Raw genomic sequence first — 17,701 nt, forward strand, 5'->3', positions numbered from 1 at the left:
TTCAAAGCCGAGGTTTAGCCTGCGGAAAGTCGCAATATTTACCCCCAGGTGGCTCCTCCGATCAGGCATCGTAAGCGTTTAGATAGGCACCTATGTAGAGGAGCTGAACTCAGTTAACTCTTGCCTAACAGGAAAGAAATAAGTAATTTTAAATAATGCTTTTTTCTTAGCGCAAATAGATGTTTTAAACATTTGAACAGCACAAATATTTTTTTTAGGGCCAAGGGTAATATGTGTTCCATTAGAAAGAATGCTTTTTTAGGGGAACAGTGACTTTTAATGCAAGCTCGTCAGTGTTAAACTGCCGGGGATGCGCGGCTCCAGCAGCGAGATCATTTCGTTTACTAACTTCCACGTGAATACGCCAGCGCCTGAAATTTAGTTGATAAATTGATCGAAGGCTTCCGATTTTGGATAGTGAATATGAATGCGCGAGTGAGCTTTCAATTTTGCTTGGTGAATCACCGTCACTGAATCAAAATGCACATTTAAAGCTGAACAGTCAAATACACAGATTACACTGGGGAACAATTTTGAACAAATTTTTTGTTTACTTAAATTTTTAAGCTTATTTACACTAAAAATAGGTATGCTGATATTGAAAGTGCAGTTAGTTTTCTTCTATCACGTCAGGTTTTTTCTCTACCGCTTATATTAATGCAGTTGCTGTAGCGTGGATTTGTATAGGCTATTCATTTACATGCAAGACAGTGTGGTCAGAGGTTGTGCACTGCTCTACGTAGTGAATAAGCAAAATTTATTTTTCTGCTTACACACGGATTTCCTTTCTTTCAGATCATGTCTGGCTCTGCTGTTTCTCTTCGTAAGTGTCTAAACAACCCTGATTCATATTGTTATATCTGTGGCAGTTTCACCATTCCCAGTCAAAGGGAAAACGTCAGCACATTTGTGGAGCAAGCCTATTTGGCATATTTCAAAAGTAAACTTGGTGATCAAGATAAGTCTTGGGACCCTCATAAGGTATGCAAATAGTGTGTCGAGAATTTACGGATGTGGACAAAGGGAATACATGATAAGATGCCATTTGGTATACTTATAGTTTGGCAATAGCCAGGAGATCATTTCAGTAACTTTTACTTCTGTATAGTGAAAACTTCAGGATATAACAAGAAAAATAAATGTAACGTAGAGTATCCTAGTCTACCATCGGCTATACGGCCAGTGGCTCATTCAGATGAAATCCCAGTGCCAGTTTCGTTACACTACCCTCTCTTGAAGAACATGATTATGGTGATGAACTAGGTGACAACAATGATGAAGAGTTCAAATTTGAAGAGGACTCTGTTCGTAAGGCATTTGATTAGCATGAGTTGAGTGATTTGGGACTATCGAAGAAGGCTTCAGAACTCCTAGCATCAAGACTGTGTGAGAAAAACTTACTTGAAAAAGGTACGAAGATAATATACTTTCAAACCAGAGAAATTGCATTTCTGCAGTACTTTAGAACTGACAGTGGCTTTGTGTATTGCCATAACATACCTGGGAATTCCAATCTATAACTCAACTGAATGGCGACTATTCATTGATAGCTCAAAGCGAAGCCTAAAGTGTGTCCTCCTTCACAATGGCAATATATTTGGGTCAGTTCCAATTGGCCATTCAGTTTCGCTTTGTGAAGAATGTGCAGACATAAAGAGAGTCATTGAGTTGTTGCAATATCACCAACACAATTGGGTCATCTGTGTTGACCTTAAAGTAGTATGCTTCCTTCTTGGTCAGCAACGCGGATACACCAAGTATCTCCTGTTATCTGTGCATGTGGGATAGCAGAGCTCGTGAGAGGCATTGGGTGGAAAGGAATTGGCTTCCAAGATCTGCCCTAAAACCCAGGTGATCCAAACATTCTACATGAGCCACTTGTTGATTGAAAGAATATTATATTCCCACCTCTGCACATGAAACTGGGTCTCATGAAGCAGTTCAATAAAGGTTTGCCAACTGAAGGAGACTGTCTCAAGTACCTAATTTTGGCATTTCCTAGCCTGTCATTTGAAAAAATAAAAGCCGGTGAGTTTGATGGTCCACAGATTCGGCAGCTCATCAAGGATGAACATTTCATCAGGACAATGTCAGTCGAAAAGTCGTAAAGTCAAAAAGAATGCTTGGTTATCATTCAAAGCCGATGACAAGGACTTTCTTGGAAACACACAAGCAAATACCTACACAGAAATTGTCACGAAACTCTTGGAGAGCTACAAAATACTTAGTTGCAATATGAGCATCAAGGTGCATTTTCTGCATAGCCATCTTTCTAACTTCCCGGAAAACCTTGGCGCAGTAAGTGATGAGCAAGGTGAACGATTCCACCACGCTTTGAAGGTCATGGAAGGACAGTATCAGGGTAGATGGGATGTACATATTATGGCTGACTATTGTTGGAGCATCTGGTGGGATTGTCCTTACACTGAACGCTCCAGGAAAAGCCATAAGTGTAAATTTTTATCTTTACTATTTATTATTACCCGATTAATTTTCAAATGTTTTACAGTAGAAAAATGTCATAGTGTAGCAATAAATCCATTGAATGAACAAAAGGAATTTAAATAAACAGTACATTCAAGTTAATATTTCATTATTTTTTCATTGTATGAAAAATTTGTATGTAGAGAGTACCCTGTATCGTAAAAACTGAATGTGATAGCAAAAACCGGGGTCATTTCTGGATTCACCAGCTAAAAATAAGTATAAAAACAAATGTAAGATCTAACGCAACGAAAAATTCGTTCCCCAATGTTTTGCTTCAACAGGGGAAAAAAATTACTTCCTGATTCCATGAGGCAATCTGATGTTCCCTGGATCAATGGTCACTGTTATTTCTACTTTAAAACCTTAATACCCAGTTATATTCTGTGCTTCTATAAAAACATCCAGCTTTTTCTTAAAGCAATCTATAATAGTTGCTGAAACTACTTCCTGAGGGAGCCTATTCTACATTTTCACAGACCTTACAGTGAAAAATCCCTGAATTATTTTCTTAAAGCAATCCAGTCATTCGCTTGGTAAAACTACTTTCAGAGAGCCAATTACACATTTTCACAGACATAACTGTGAAGAATCTCTTTCTCATCCAGAGAATAAATGTCTTTTCCTCCAGACGTAAAGGGTGCCCGCTTGTCCTTTGTAATGATTTTCAATTGAATAATAGGGAAGAGAATTCTCTATACAGACCATTTTTATATTTATATAGGGGGATCATATCCCCCCTTATACGTCTCTTCTCAAGAAGAAATAAATTTAGTTCAGCTGATCACTCCTCATAGCTAAACTCTTCAATTCATTTTATTAACTGGTGCCCAAAACTAGACAGCACATTCCAGATGTGGTCTGACCAATGCTTTGTACAGGGGCTGGATTATGTCTCTATATTTTCTTGCTTTTTTAATAAAATAAACTACTTTACTAGCTTTAGATAATGCAGCTTGGCATTGCATGCTAAATCTATGATCTACCAGAATGCCTACATCCTTTTCTATTTTTTGATACAAATGTCCCTCAGACAGTATGAAGAATGCATGTTAGCCCCCAAGTGCATAACTTTATGTTTCTCAATATTAAACATAATTTGCCACTTAGCTGCCCACTGAAACAGAACATCTAGGTCTGCTTGTAAATTTTAGACATCCTGTGTGGATTGAATTCTTTTACATAGTGTGGTGTCATCTACAAACACAGAAATGGTACTTTTAATTCCAAACTCTATATTATGTATAAAGAAAACTTTTTTAATATCTTTTTGCTATTAATATATTTTAACATTTGGGGGGGGGGGTTACCTTACTTTCCCTTGCAATCTGTCTTTCATTTTGAAGTTTTGAACATTTTATTTTATTTTTAAATATTTTGTTATATTCTTTATAATTTAATTTAATTCTTAATTGATGTAGGTGATCCTTCATTTCTATATTTTTTGAATACCCTTTTCTTATTCTTTATGGCTTTTTAATAATATTTGTGAGCCAAATAGGTTTTAATCTTAGCTTCCTAAACTTATTATCCAGAAGAGTTTATTTTTTAGTTGGGGCTAATATAAATTGTACTATAAAATTATCTTAAAATTATAAATGTCCACCTCTTCGCTGTACCTGTAGTGCCTTTGCCCAAGTCAATGTTGGGGTGGTTAAAATCACCAATCACTATCACTGTCCTTTGCAGCCCTTTCTATCTGTGCAAGTAGTTGATTCTCTATTTTGTCTTTAGCACTGGGGGCCTATAGCAGACTCCAATAATGAACTATGTATTATGCATCCTCATATGCAACTCCACCCATAATGTCTCAACCTCAACACATGATCCTTCAACAATTTCTTCATTTACATTGACTTTCAGATCTCTCACATACACACAGACACCACAATCTTCTCGTTTTGCTCTGTCTTTTCTAAAGAGAGTATAGCCAGGAATGTTAACAGCCCAGTCATGTGAAGAGCAAAGCCAGGATTCAGCAATACCAATTACTAGTGCTCTTCACTCATTAAGGCTCCCAACTCCCCTATTTTGTTTGCAGATTTCTAGTATTGGTAAACAGACTCTTTAAACCATTGCTGCATTTACCAGCAGTATTTGCCAAATAATTTTGTTTTGCAGTACAATTAGTACTGTGCACTCCAATGTTTGTTTGTAACATGGGAAACTCCTTATTTTTATCCATAACCCATATTACTATAAGGTAATATCCATATTACCTGCCTGTATTTCTGTCCTTGCAATCTTTACAGAGTTAGATTACATAGCTGTACTGCACAGATAAAAGAGAACATCATAATATTGAGCTCTTCTTTGTCATACTCAAGCAAACTATATTAGCTTGTTGTACTGCTCCTCCTTTTCACTCTGAGCACTGCAGTACAAAAGACTGTAAAAAGTTGATGCCAAGTCAAGTTTATTTATTTATACACTGCACAACAAAGATTTTGCTACTGGGAATAACACGTGATTTACATGATATTGAGTGTGCTGATTCAAAATCTGAACTCTGAATCTGAACTTTGCCTATCACGTACACATTTTAAGGTATAGCTGTTTAAATGGTCGGTAATTGGGTAATGTATTTTTACATAGGAACATTATAAGAGTTGCAGCTACCACTATGCCTGCTGCGGGCTCAGCTGAATCATGTCCCCTTTGTGGCATGCATGTCCCAGCAGCGGCTGGGCATGTGTGGGCAAGTCAGTGATCTGAGGTCAGAAATAGGTATATAAGGTGATGGACCGAGGGCTTGTCTCAAGTGTGAAATCACCTTGTTGATACAGCTAGGCCATAGTGAGTCTGTTTTGAGCTAAAGATGAGTAGGCGCAGCTGTGTTAATAAACCGTGTGATCAACGCAAGAACCTAACAAAGAGGGTGAGATTTGCTTACAAGTATTACTTTGGATGTGAAATTGGAGATCAGGATATACACTGGGCACCTCATATTTGCTGTCAGGTGTGTTACGTTGGCCTAACACAATGGTTAATGGGAAAAGGAATAAAATGCCTTTTCCTATGCCTATTTTTTGGCCTGAGCAACAACAAAATATATGTGCTTTCTTTGCCTGTGGAACAGTCGTAATGACAGCAACCATTACAAAGTGAAAGAATGGCCACCCAGACCTGAACACACTGTTGGCCAGTACATTGTGAAGCATAAATCACTCATTGATCCACAGAAAGTTTACCTTCCGGACACTTCATATTAAATTTGGAATAATGAAAAACTTTGTTGCAATGGATCGTGATGGTATGGGTTTTCAGTATCTAAAGGACAAGTTTGGAAAAGTTATAACAGATCCTAAACTGAAAGCAGACATTTTTGTTGGTCCCAAAATCCACAATTTGATGCGTGATGCCACATTCAGAGACAAACTGGTGACCACTGCACAATTATCACTGGTGACTGGTGATAATTAGTTATCATGTGAACACTGCACATAATTTTAACACATAGTATTACATTTGCAACATTGAAACAAGTACCCACCAATCCCAGAGGTGGGGACTTCGACAACAAACTATTACAATCAGAGACAAAATGGATTTTTTTAATTAAAAGCCAACCATCACCCTGGGTAAATGATGTTTTTAGCTTCTTGTGTAATATGTTTTTTGCCTTTGATGAGCTTGCTGCTCTCAAAGTCCTTTCCTTCTCCCTAACCCATATGCCAATCTCCACAGCTTTTCCCCATAGGTCCAAATCCATATAGAGGGCGGCCCCTCTCCCACCCCACTTGGTGGGATGGGAGCACTCTGTAATCTAGGCTCAGTCCTACGCTATCTACTCAGCCACCAGGGGCATTGCCACTTTGCCAGCGTGCACTTTAATATAGGGAAGGTCCCTAGGTCGCTGTTTTAAAAGACGAAATGGCACCACAGGGATTCCCAGCCACGCTGTAGGCTGACCCGAAGCTGCATGCTTGCAGTCTACACAGTAGTTTGTGCTTCCACATCTTCAGGTATGCTCACTAAATCTTTACTTATATGGAACTTAGGAAACCCCTAATACTTACTAAATAACTATTTCATTATTTATAGAAACTTACCTTCCTTGGAAGCCTATCTTAAGGATGCATCATTCCTTATAATGAGAACAGTTACCGGTGGTCCCCAATACAAAATAAAACAAAACTCTTCTTCTATTAGTGGCTACCTATACTAATTGAACCATCGATCCATCGATACACCATAGGTACCTTACAACTCGTATACAGGTAGGTAAATGATTTCTACCTGGACTACTTACTTATAGCCATATTATATTTCATCACTCGATCAATATTAGCTGATATATATCTAAACTCCTCCAGAAATAACATAATTTTCTCGGATCCCATCATCCTACTCCTTTTTAACTCCTCTCCAGCTTATTCAATCTTGGATTTCATCCATCATCATCACTTCAGGATTAAGCCACATTTAAAACCATGTAAGTTTTACTCCATTTGATGGATGCCTAACTATTACATATTTTTATTTTATTTCATTTATGCAAATTTCTATATATATTATTTATACACAAAGTCATGCTTATATATTTATTATATAACATTTGTATTTCTTTTTGCAATACTTCTTACCATAACTTTTTAGGTTAATACTTAATTTAATAAGTATTTGAACTGTTTCAGTGTACATTACCTCAATATATACAATAAATGCTCGATAACCTCAATCATATTTGTGTGCAAAATTGTTTTAGTATATATTGTTTTTAATATCTGAATATATGCTTGAAAACCTAGATTACCATAACCACTTGTGTGTAAAAAATTTTTATTGACATACCTCTACCCCTGAGGAAGCCTAAAAGGGCAAACTGCATAGGGTACCACAGTCAATAAGAATGGATTTATACCTTCAAGTCCATTATATGGTTATTTATGTGCATATAATAATAGATAACTAATGTATAGTGCCCTATAGGGGCTGAACTGGTATCAATATTTTGTATAAACCACAAGCTATATATTGTGGCACACAAGATGACCATATTTTGTATTACTATATGAGAAAGTTATCATTCAATACAATATTGTTACTTTGCCAAAAACCCTCTCTTTTCTTTCTTTCATTCTTTAATCACATTATGATTCAGGGTTAGGCATATATAGCCTTTAGGACACTGAATATCCATCCACCACACACTACTATTTGACAGAGACAAACTCAACCCACTTGATTTTGGGATTCAATTGTGCTAGTTGCACAAAACTTTCTGGGCAACCAGTGAGCTGCAAACCATGCTGAACTAGTGAACAACATGCTAACAGCATACCAACAATTTGGCTGCCGGATGTAACTTGCCGAATGTAACCACCAGGACATTTATGTTATGGAAACAAGATATCAAGGCTAGTGCAACCCCAACATGATGGGTGACTACTGCTGGATTCTGCAACGGGGGGCAGCAGAAAGCCACAAATGCAAAAACAACTGCCTGAAACACTTCTGAAGTACACATGTGTGTTGAACAAGGACTCAGGTGAATTATCTATAATTGTATATGTTGTTTTAACATAAAACTACATTTTTGAAATGTCATGGAACTATGAGGCAAAAGTTAGGTATGTATAGAGAATACATAGTAACTGAGGAACGAGAGGATGTAGCTAATCGCGCCTATACATGTAATTATTTAAGATCCTGATATCCTTGGCAGAATTAAGATTTGGAATCAGCGCTCTTGATTTAGTATAGGACACATGGATTAGACCAAGTAGCAGACAATATTTATTTTCTGTGATGCAGTGTTATTATCGTCAATACTGTTTATTTATATAGTGCAAGCATCTTCTGTGGCACTGTACAAAGAAAGAAACACACATTTCATAATAGAAAGCAGTGAATAACGTTAATGTCACAGTGTTTTATACAGACTATGTGTATCAAAATATTCAACATTACATAAAAACAACAAGGAGAGAGAACCCTACCTAATCTTACAAGAAGGCCCGCATGCTTTAAAATATACACTTAATTTTTAATGCTCAATACCACTAGCAGTGCTTTTTTTATCGTGGCGTTAAATACTATAATTTGTTTTGCTTCCTTACATTTTTGAATCTCTTAGTTTCATTCTTGCCCAATGGATATTTGCAAGTAAAACATTGTGGTAGTGCCTTTTAAGATTCTTCTTGTCTATGTTCTTGAAAAATCACATGACATTTACACCAGTTTTCCTGAACCTTGAAATATTTTTCAGGTTTGGGAAAACCCTGCTAAAAGAAATTTTAGGAGATGAGCTTTTTTTGCATGACTGCTTTTGTCTTGTTTTTTAGTAATATAAAACTGCATGTGCGAACTGGAATGTTGCCATGGAAAGACCTTCACACCTAGAAGACCAGAACAACCACCTTTTTATAGTGCAAGCACAGGAATATCAACATGATAGCTAAGTGAGTTTACTTAAAACTCTTATCTTGTAGTCTTTTTTTAGAAAATGTTGACTAAGCTCACCAAAAGGTGTTTGTGTAAATTCTCTCAATATTAATATCTGTTCCTGTGGGTCTTCTTTCAGTAGAATTGTAAGTTTTGCTTCTATACCCCCACCAAATCCATTTTTTAAAGTATACTTAGAGTCCTTAAGTTCTTAGAAAGAAAAACCTATTAAATGAATACTTGCTTTATTGGATCAGAAGGATAAAATGATATATGCATTTCCTAAACCATTGATGCTATTACCTTGGTAGTACAAGTTGACATTCAAAAATCTGGCCATCGATAATCAGGTTCCTTCAGTTTTCCAGCATGGATTTAAGAGGCGCCGTTTATGTTTTGATGGCCCTGTACTCCAGAATCAGCTGTTAGGTCTTGCTTGCACTTGCTTTCCTTCTCATTTATTTGCTGTTATGGATTCACCAAACAAAAGAGGTGTAAAAGAAAAACATTGTGTGGTGTCGATCGCAGAGAAAATGGAAAAGCTAAAAAAACTTGATAGTGATATTTGATAATGTTAAAAATAGTGAACATTAAAATTGAATTTGCTTTTCATTTAGTGTCATTTCATTTAGTGTTATTTCATTTTAAAATATACAGTATATAAAACCTTCAAAAATCCGAAATATTTGAAAATCTGCACTCCTCGGGTTCAGAGATTGTTGGATTTTTGAATGTCCTGTATTGGACTACACATCCTGTAACCTGTACTGGACTACACATTCCATGTCGGTGTGTATTTCTGAGGCTTTTCCTGCTGTGAAGTGTTGGCACAGCAGCAGAAGCATGACAGAAGCATGTCCTCTAAGTTGACCAAAAGGGCTTATATTGGTAGGATCTACAGGTATACAATACAGGAAACTATGGTTAAATGTTTAAATATGTAACTCTTGTATAACACTGAATGAACCCTGAATGTAATCATTAAAAGACCCTTTAATGCATTTGTTCAAATGCAAGTGTTGCAAGTACCTTGATTTGACATGCCTCTTGCAGTTTCCCCATAGAAATGGGGAGTAGTAAAGCAGTAGTCAAAAGCTATTTGGGTGTATTAACCTCCTGAGAGGTAAGCAGGAGTGTGGCTCGGGGTAAAAAAACCTGCTGAAAGTGGTAACCCTCGAGCCACACTCGCAGCATCTAAAAAAAAAAAAAACAATTTTTACAGGTTTCAGTATTTTTGATTTATTTATGCACCCTTTTTTTTAAGATTTTTGTGTTTTTTTATTTAAAGTTTATTATTAAAATTATTACATTTAATAAATATTGGACATAATTCAGGGAGTTATGCCTAAGAGTTACAGGCCTACAATGAAAAATAAATTTTCATGAAAGACAATGTACTGCTTTTAGACATATAAATCCATACAGAAATGAACCGGTTGCCCAGGAGGTTAAAAGAGTGGAAGCATTGTGCTGCTTTACCTTTCACTGTCTGGTTATATGGTGAGGTTGCGAGGGAAGAAGACTTGTAATTAAAAGTGAAACTAAGTGGAAAAAAAGAAGTTGCCTCACCTGTTGGGGATAAACAACAGGCTAAATAAACTTTTGACTGAATAAAATAAATAAATAAATAAATAAATCTATATGTTTTATCTGTGTAACCATATATCAGAAGTTCTGTTTTAATAGGGAACCTGTGCCCAGACTATGCACAATATACATATAGGCATTGTGGAAAAAATGTATCTTTGACGTTTACAACAGCAGTACTGAAATATTAGCACATACTTTCTACGAGGGGGTGCTGAGTTCCTGGCTTTGCCCAGAAAGAAGAGAGCCAGATTTTTGAAATAACACATTTATTTAACATATTCCCCCCTGAGACTGATGCACTTGGTACAGCGTAGTTGCAGCTTTTCTAAACCGTTCAAATAAAAGTCCTTTGGTTGGGCCGCAAACCAGCTCTCAGCAGCTCTTTGACAGCAGAAATGTCCTCAAAACGTTGCCCCTTCAGGTGTTTCTTCAAATTGGGGAACAGATAATAGTCCGAAGTTAGGTCAGGTGAGTAGGGGGGATGGTGGACCAATTGGAAACCCAGGGTGTTCAATTTGGCAGCCACAACATTGGATGTGTGCGCAGGTGCATTATCCTGCAAAAAAGGATCCCTTTGGTGAATTTTCTTCTTAATTGCCTCCTTCAGCTGGTCCAGGAGGTTAGCATAATACTGTCCGATGATACTAGAGCCCTGAGGTAGGTAGTTCACCAACAGAATACCGTCTTTGTCCCAGAAAACGGATGCCATGATTATTTTTGGCCAATTTCTGGGTTCAGAACTTCTTCGGCCACGGGGACCCACTGTGGTGCCAATCCTTTGACTGTTCCTTGGTTTCAGGATCATAGATGTGGAACCAGGTTTCATCCTCAGTCACTAACCTAGCCAAAAAGTCCTGTGCAGATTCAAAATGGGCCAAAATGGCTTTGAATGCTTCAACTCGTTCCTTTTTCTAAACACTGTTCAAACATTTCGGCACCCACTTTGCTGAAAACTTGCATATGTCTAGGATAGTGGTAATAACAAACCCAACACGCTCCCGTGAGATGTCAAGTATCTAGGCTAACTTTTTTGGGGATATTCGCGGGACAGCAATGCAGGTTGCCGGGTCAGTAAAAGTTGGGGGGCCCCCACTGCGGGGCTCATCTTCAACGGTGAAATGTCCAGTCTTGAAACAGTGCTGTAGGAAGGACACTTCTCCCCCAGTGTTTGTGACATCTCAGTGAGAATGTACTTTGCTGACTTTCCCTGGAGAAACAAAAACTTCATGTCGACCTATAACTCCAACGACGTGAAACTTGCTTGTGCCTCTGCCATCACAGCTTCTCACTAAAAGAAAAAACAGTTTTAGGAATTGCAAAGACCTGATATTTGCACAGGTACATACTAAGATATTAGGCTGTCATATGCCCCCACACTCATTTTTCTATTTCATCTGGAAGTGGGCAAAGCCAGGAACTTCTCAGCACACCCTTGTAATTCACAATAATTTTTTTTTTAAACATTCTTTATTTAAAATTTTTAAAAACAGGGTACAATAAAAACCAGGGAGGGGATATAGGATATCACAGGATCAGAATTAAATCAAATAAACAGGCACATATCGACATACCAACCATATTAGTAATCCAGTTATGTCAGTTCAAATTTGTAACATCAATAATACAATATAAATTAGAAAGTGCAAGTAAAAATAAACAGAAGAATAAACTGTAATTAAAGAACAAAACCAAATAGTATACTGGGGGGGTTGGGACACAAAGGGAAGGAGGCGGGGGAGAGAGTAAGAGGAAAAGTACACCAGATGAGGGGTCTCTTCTAATGGAAAAGCTAGAAGTGTGAGGGCCAAACTCAGTTAGAGGAAGCAAGATCTCGGTATTCGGTAGTAAGCATAAATTGTGACCAGTAATACCAGGTGTGAGCCACTTTCCTGCCAGTGCTCCTCGAGGTGGAGGTAAGATCCTCCATAGATGAATTTCATTATCTTTACTCAACCACTAGCCAATCGTGAGTGGTGTCGGATTTCACCAGCCAGCAGCAATTTCCAATTTTTCGAGCACTTCAGTTAAAAAGGAGGCCTGACCGGTATTAGGAAGATAGAGGGCGGCTAGAGTGACTGTAGAGTCTTCCAAAGACCCCTTAGCAAAAAATAAACCTGCCGTCTGGGCAACTTTGATGCTACTTGAGATGCCATGTAAGAGATGAGGCTATCAGGATACTCACCCCTTTAGATTTAGATGCATCAGTACAGCTATGGTATGCTATCAGGTACCTCTTATCATCCAATTTCAGAACCCTATCTGCCCGGAAGTGGGTTTCCTGTATGAAAGCTACTTATGCCTTCAGCCTATATAATTCTGACAAAATGGGAGAGCGTTTTTCAGGAGTATTCAACCCTTTAACATTATATGTAACAACTTTGACCTTACCCATCATGGTGAGAGAGGGGCGGCTTTTCCAAGTATCCCAGTAATAGTGGTGTTCTCAAGGGCCTAAGGAAAGAACATGGTGGTGGCTCAGACAAGGGGGGGGGGGGGAGACAAGGAGATGGGGAAGGAACAATGTACAGAACAAAAAAACAAACAAGTAATACCAGAGAAAAAGAACAATAAACAATAAGCGCAGATCAGCTGCGCAGATTCCCTTGGAGGGAGTAGCTCAGGTGGTCAGGACGAGGCCCTCACCACCCGGGCCGGGCCTATCATTATACGCCAATAAAAGTATTGGATGAGATAGCAAATGTAAGCTGTATGGGGGAGGGTACAAGTATACATCCACAATCTCCAAAAGCAAAACATTATCAAAAACTATAACAATAATAATAGTATCAAAGCAGTTCAGTGAAGAACAAAATCTTACATATAAAGTTCCTTCGTGGGCAAGCAATCTGGACCCACGAAGGAGGGGAACAACCAGTCCTCATGTATCAGGGTAACAGCAAAACCCCCTGGTGGATTGGTCTACAGTTTCGGAGGGGCCTGCGAGGTGTTGCGCACTTGATCACTGTTGGACTTCCTCTGTTCCTGCTGCCATTCAGAATTCCCTGCAGGGGTTAAAATCGTGGGAAGTGTAGGCCAGTCAGGGAGGTTGACTTGGGGAAGCTCAAACATCGCCAAGAAGGTAGCCAGGTCCCCCAATTGGCGAAAGGTGGCAGATTTTCTACCTCTGTGAGCGAAAAGTTGAAATGGGAAGCCCCATCTATATTTAATGTTATTGTCTTTCAGCAGTTGTAGCAGCAGTGTCAGTGCTCGCCGCAGTGCCAAAGTATTGCGGGAGAGATCGGTTAGGAGCAGAATGGGACGATTGTTGAAAGTGAACTCCTCCTGTGACAAGGCTTCTTGCATGATAAGTTCTTTAAGCTGGAAAGAGTGGATTCGGCAGATCACATCTCTTGGTCTACCTGGATCCTGGCTTTCTGGGCCCAGAGTTTGATGAATGCGGTCAATTTCTATAGTATTATCCCTAGGTCTCTGCAGGAGTTCATTAAACAGAGTCGTCCCTGCTGCATGGAGGTCCTTTGGTTCTATCGATTCTGGGAGTCCCCGAATCCTTATGTTGTTACGGCGGCTCCGATTCTCCAGGTCATCCTGCTGATACATAATTTGTTGCAATAGCATTGAGTGATCATTAAGAATATGGGCATGGGTCTGTACGTGGTTACGGAGATCTTCCGTCGTGCGTTCAACCTCCTCTATTTTAGAGCCGAGGTTCGATTTGAGTGAAGCTAGTTCAGAACCTAGAGAGTTTTGGAAGGCTTGTCGGGCTTGAGGGGTCTTTATCTTCACCCAGTAAGGAGAGAAAGTTAGAAGCAGAGCCCTCTTAAATAAAGTCAGGGGGTTCCAAACTAGACATGGAGGTCTGTGCAGTGTTAAATCTAGTGTTAGGACCCCCTCCACTAGGACCAGGAGTTTTGGAACCAGCAAAAAAAGTTCCTATTTCTCGTTTTTGAGAGGATTGGCTATTCGGCCTCCCCTTGCCCATGTTTCAGAAGAAGGAGGAACATGCACTAGAGGATGTAGCGCATGGAGGTTAAGCATGTAAATTTAGGGGAGTAGAGTACAGGGTGTCATGCAGGCAGGATGGCCGCTTGGCTCAAAAATATGGTGATACTTGGTGTCAGAGAATCACGCACACACCAAAAGTAGAAAAAGAAAGTAAGTAGTAAATGAGTTGCTATAAGGCACCAATATACTGATTAACAAGTGTAAGGAGCTTTTTAAGTAAAAATTATGTTGTAGAATAAGCTTGAATCTCGTTCTCCTTTTAGTATGGATTTGGATGCTGATGCATTACAATACAAGGTGCCATGTGCATAAGATGTCTGCCTGTTGTTCAAATTACAATAGAGGGATACTGGATGTCAGAGAATCAGGCATACAGGGAATGCAATAGAGGGTTTGTCAAACAAATAAGTCACACAAGGCACAAATGTACTACTCCACAAATGCAGCAGAAGTTTTAAGAGAAGATTATGTTGTAGAATAGGCTTAAATCCCCTTCTCTTGCTTGGGTGGATTTAGATGCTGATGCTGTACAGTACAGGATGCCATGTGGCCAAGATGGCCGGCTTGCTTTCAAATGAGGGTTTGTCAAACAAATAAAGTCACATAAGGCACAAATGTACTACTCCACAAATGCAGGAGAGTTTTTAAGAGAAGATTGTGTTGTAGAATAGGCTTAAATCCCCTTCTCTTGTTTGGATGGGTTTGGATGCTGATGCTCTACAGTACAGGATGCCATGTGGCCAAGATGGCCGTCTTGCTTTCAAATGGGGGTTTGTCAAACAAATAAAGTCACATAAGGCACAAATGTACTACTCCACAAATACAGGAGAGTTTTTAAGAGAAGATTATGTTGTGGAATAGGCTTAAATCCCCTTCTCTTGCTTGGATGGATTTGGATGCTGATGCTGTACAATACAGGATGCCATGTGGCCAAGATGGCCGCCTTGCTTTCAAATGAGGGTTTGTCAAAGAAATAAAGTCACACAAGGCACAAATGTACTACTCCACAAATGCAGGAGAGTTTTTAAGAGAAGATTATGCTGTAGAAAATGCTTAAGTCCCCTTCTCTGACTTGGATGGATTTAGATTAGGGGTGTCGAACTCAATCAGAGAAGGGGCCAAAATCTAAAATTCAGCCTAAATCGCGGGCCGAATGGTTTACTGAACAGTCATAAACTGACAATGTTAACCAGAAATGTGAATTTAAAATGAGTGGAACAATCTTTTGTTACCCGTGCTGCTGCCATCAATTTGAGTGGGGCATGTAGCCGAGCATTACCTTTTTCAGGCTCCACCAGCGGTGAGCAGGAGCTCCAACGCAGATCAGCTGCTGTTTGTTGCATTGCTAGCAGTCAAGACCAGGCATCATTGCCATTCCCCACAACTTCTACCCCACCGTCCAATGTTTCTGTGGTTAGCATTAGCAGCATCCATCCTTCCATCCCCCAGATGCTGTAGGGCAAGAAGAAATATGTCCCAAATGACACCAAAACAAAGCTAATCAATGCGGCAATTGCACAGCTGATAGCATCAGAGCTCCTCCCTTACTGGCTGGTGGACTCCAATGTGTTCCATTACGCATTTCTCTGCAGGAACCCACAGTACGTTATGTCTAAGCGACAGTATTTTGCACAGAAATGTGTTCCTGCTTTCCATTGGTTGGTCGAGCAAGCATGGACTGGGAAGATATATTTCCTATACAGCTTACTGGGTAAGGTTGTTGGCAAAAGGGGAACATGCAGCTGCAGCAAGGCCTGCATACCTACTTCCGCCCAGAGCACATTGCCATGCAATTTCCTCCTCAACCTCCACTTCCACTTCCTTCTTTGACTCTTGTGCTTTAAACTATTCTTCCAGGGACACTTTGCAGTGGAGACTCAGCACCTCCTATTCGGCAGCATCTGATTACCGCCAGCAAGATCCTGCAGTTTGCTATTTCGGTGCACAATTCCTACATTGCTACGCAGTCCTGAGGTTGCGAAGCCTGTGTTCCCTCTGCCACAGGGCTGCAGCTATTCGAAGTGCCTTGTGGGAGCAGGAGGACATATGGCTAACTCCCAACAGACTTCAGCCAGGCAAGGTCGTGGGCCAATCTGCTGGCAGCCCTGCATTGTGGGAAAGTCACACACCTACCTTGCCTGGCTCACGTCATGAACCTGATAGTACAGCGCTTCCTTAGGAATTACCCAGGCCTCCACCCGCTGTTGCTGAAGGTAAGAAAGTTGTCAGCACATTTCTGCTGGTTGTACACAGCCAGTGCCAGATTGGTGGATTTACAGCGAAATCTGAACCTGCCAGTGCACCGGTTAATTTGTGATGTGGCCACACGTTGGAATTCCACCTTTTACATGCTGCAGCAACTGGCTGATCAACAGAAAGCTGTGGTGGATTACGTGGAAGAGTCTGTTCGTTTGAGACGTATACCTACACTACCTTTCTTCAGCCCTGCGGAGTGGCTGCAAATTTAGGACTTGTGCACTGTATTGTCACCTTTTGAAGAAGCCACCGGAATGATCAACAGAGATCAGGCCTGGGTCAGTGACACCATCCCCATCATATGTCTGCTGGAACAGATGATGGTGGATCTCGGACATGACACAGAGCAGACGTCACATCAAGAGACGTTTCAAATATGATCTCGGACATGCATGCCTACTAGACATAGCGCACCACAAATCCAGGAAGAGGAGGTGGAAGAGGATGAGGTGTACATTGCAGGCATGGTAGAAGGGGAGGAAGGGGCAGAGGAGCATATTGAGGGTACTTGAGCATCCATCCACCCAAACACAAGGCGCCATGTTCCGTGGATGGCAAGACTAGGCGGAGGAGGAGGAGGAGGAGGAGGAGGACAACGACCCTGTGCTGCTGTTCGACCCACAGGAGTCTGGGTACAGAATAACCTCAGCTGTGGGTAGTTTAAGCCACATGACAGGCTTCATGCAAGAGTGCAAAGCCAAAGATACACACATTGAACACATTAAAACTAAGACTGACGACTATTGGATTGCTACGTTACTGGATCCACGTTAGAGCCTGAGATACAACAACTGATCTTGCCCCAATACATGGGACCTAAAATGAAGCACTACCAAGAAGTGCTTGTAAAGGACTTGTGCTCAGCCTTTCCGACTGCCAGCAGCAGCAGGGATCCCTATGGTACTTCCTCCAGCCAGGGGAGCCAAACAACTGCTTTAGGCAGCGGTACAGGTCAGCATGGGTGGCAGAGGTCGTCTAAACCAAACTATGCAGGCTTTTTTTCAGTAGAAGCAAGCTGCCA

Source organism: Pyxicephalus adspersus, chromosome Z, assembly GCF_032062135.1.
Source record: "Pyxicephalus adspersus chromosome Z, UCB_Pads_2.0, whole genome shotgun sequence".
NCBI lineage: Eukaryota > Metazoa > Chordata > Amphibia > Anura > Pyxicephalidae > Pyxicephalus > Pyxicephalus adspersus.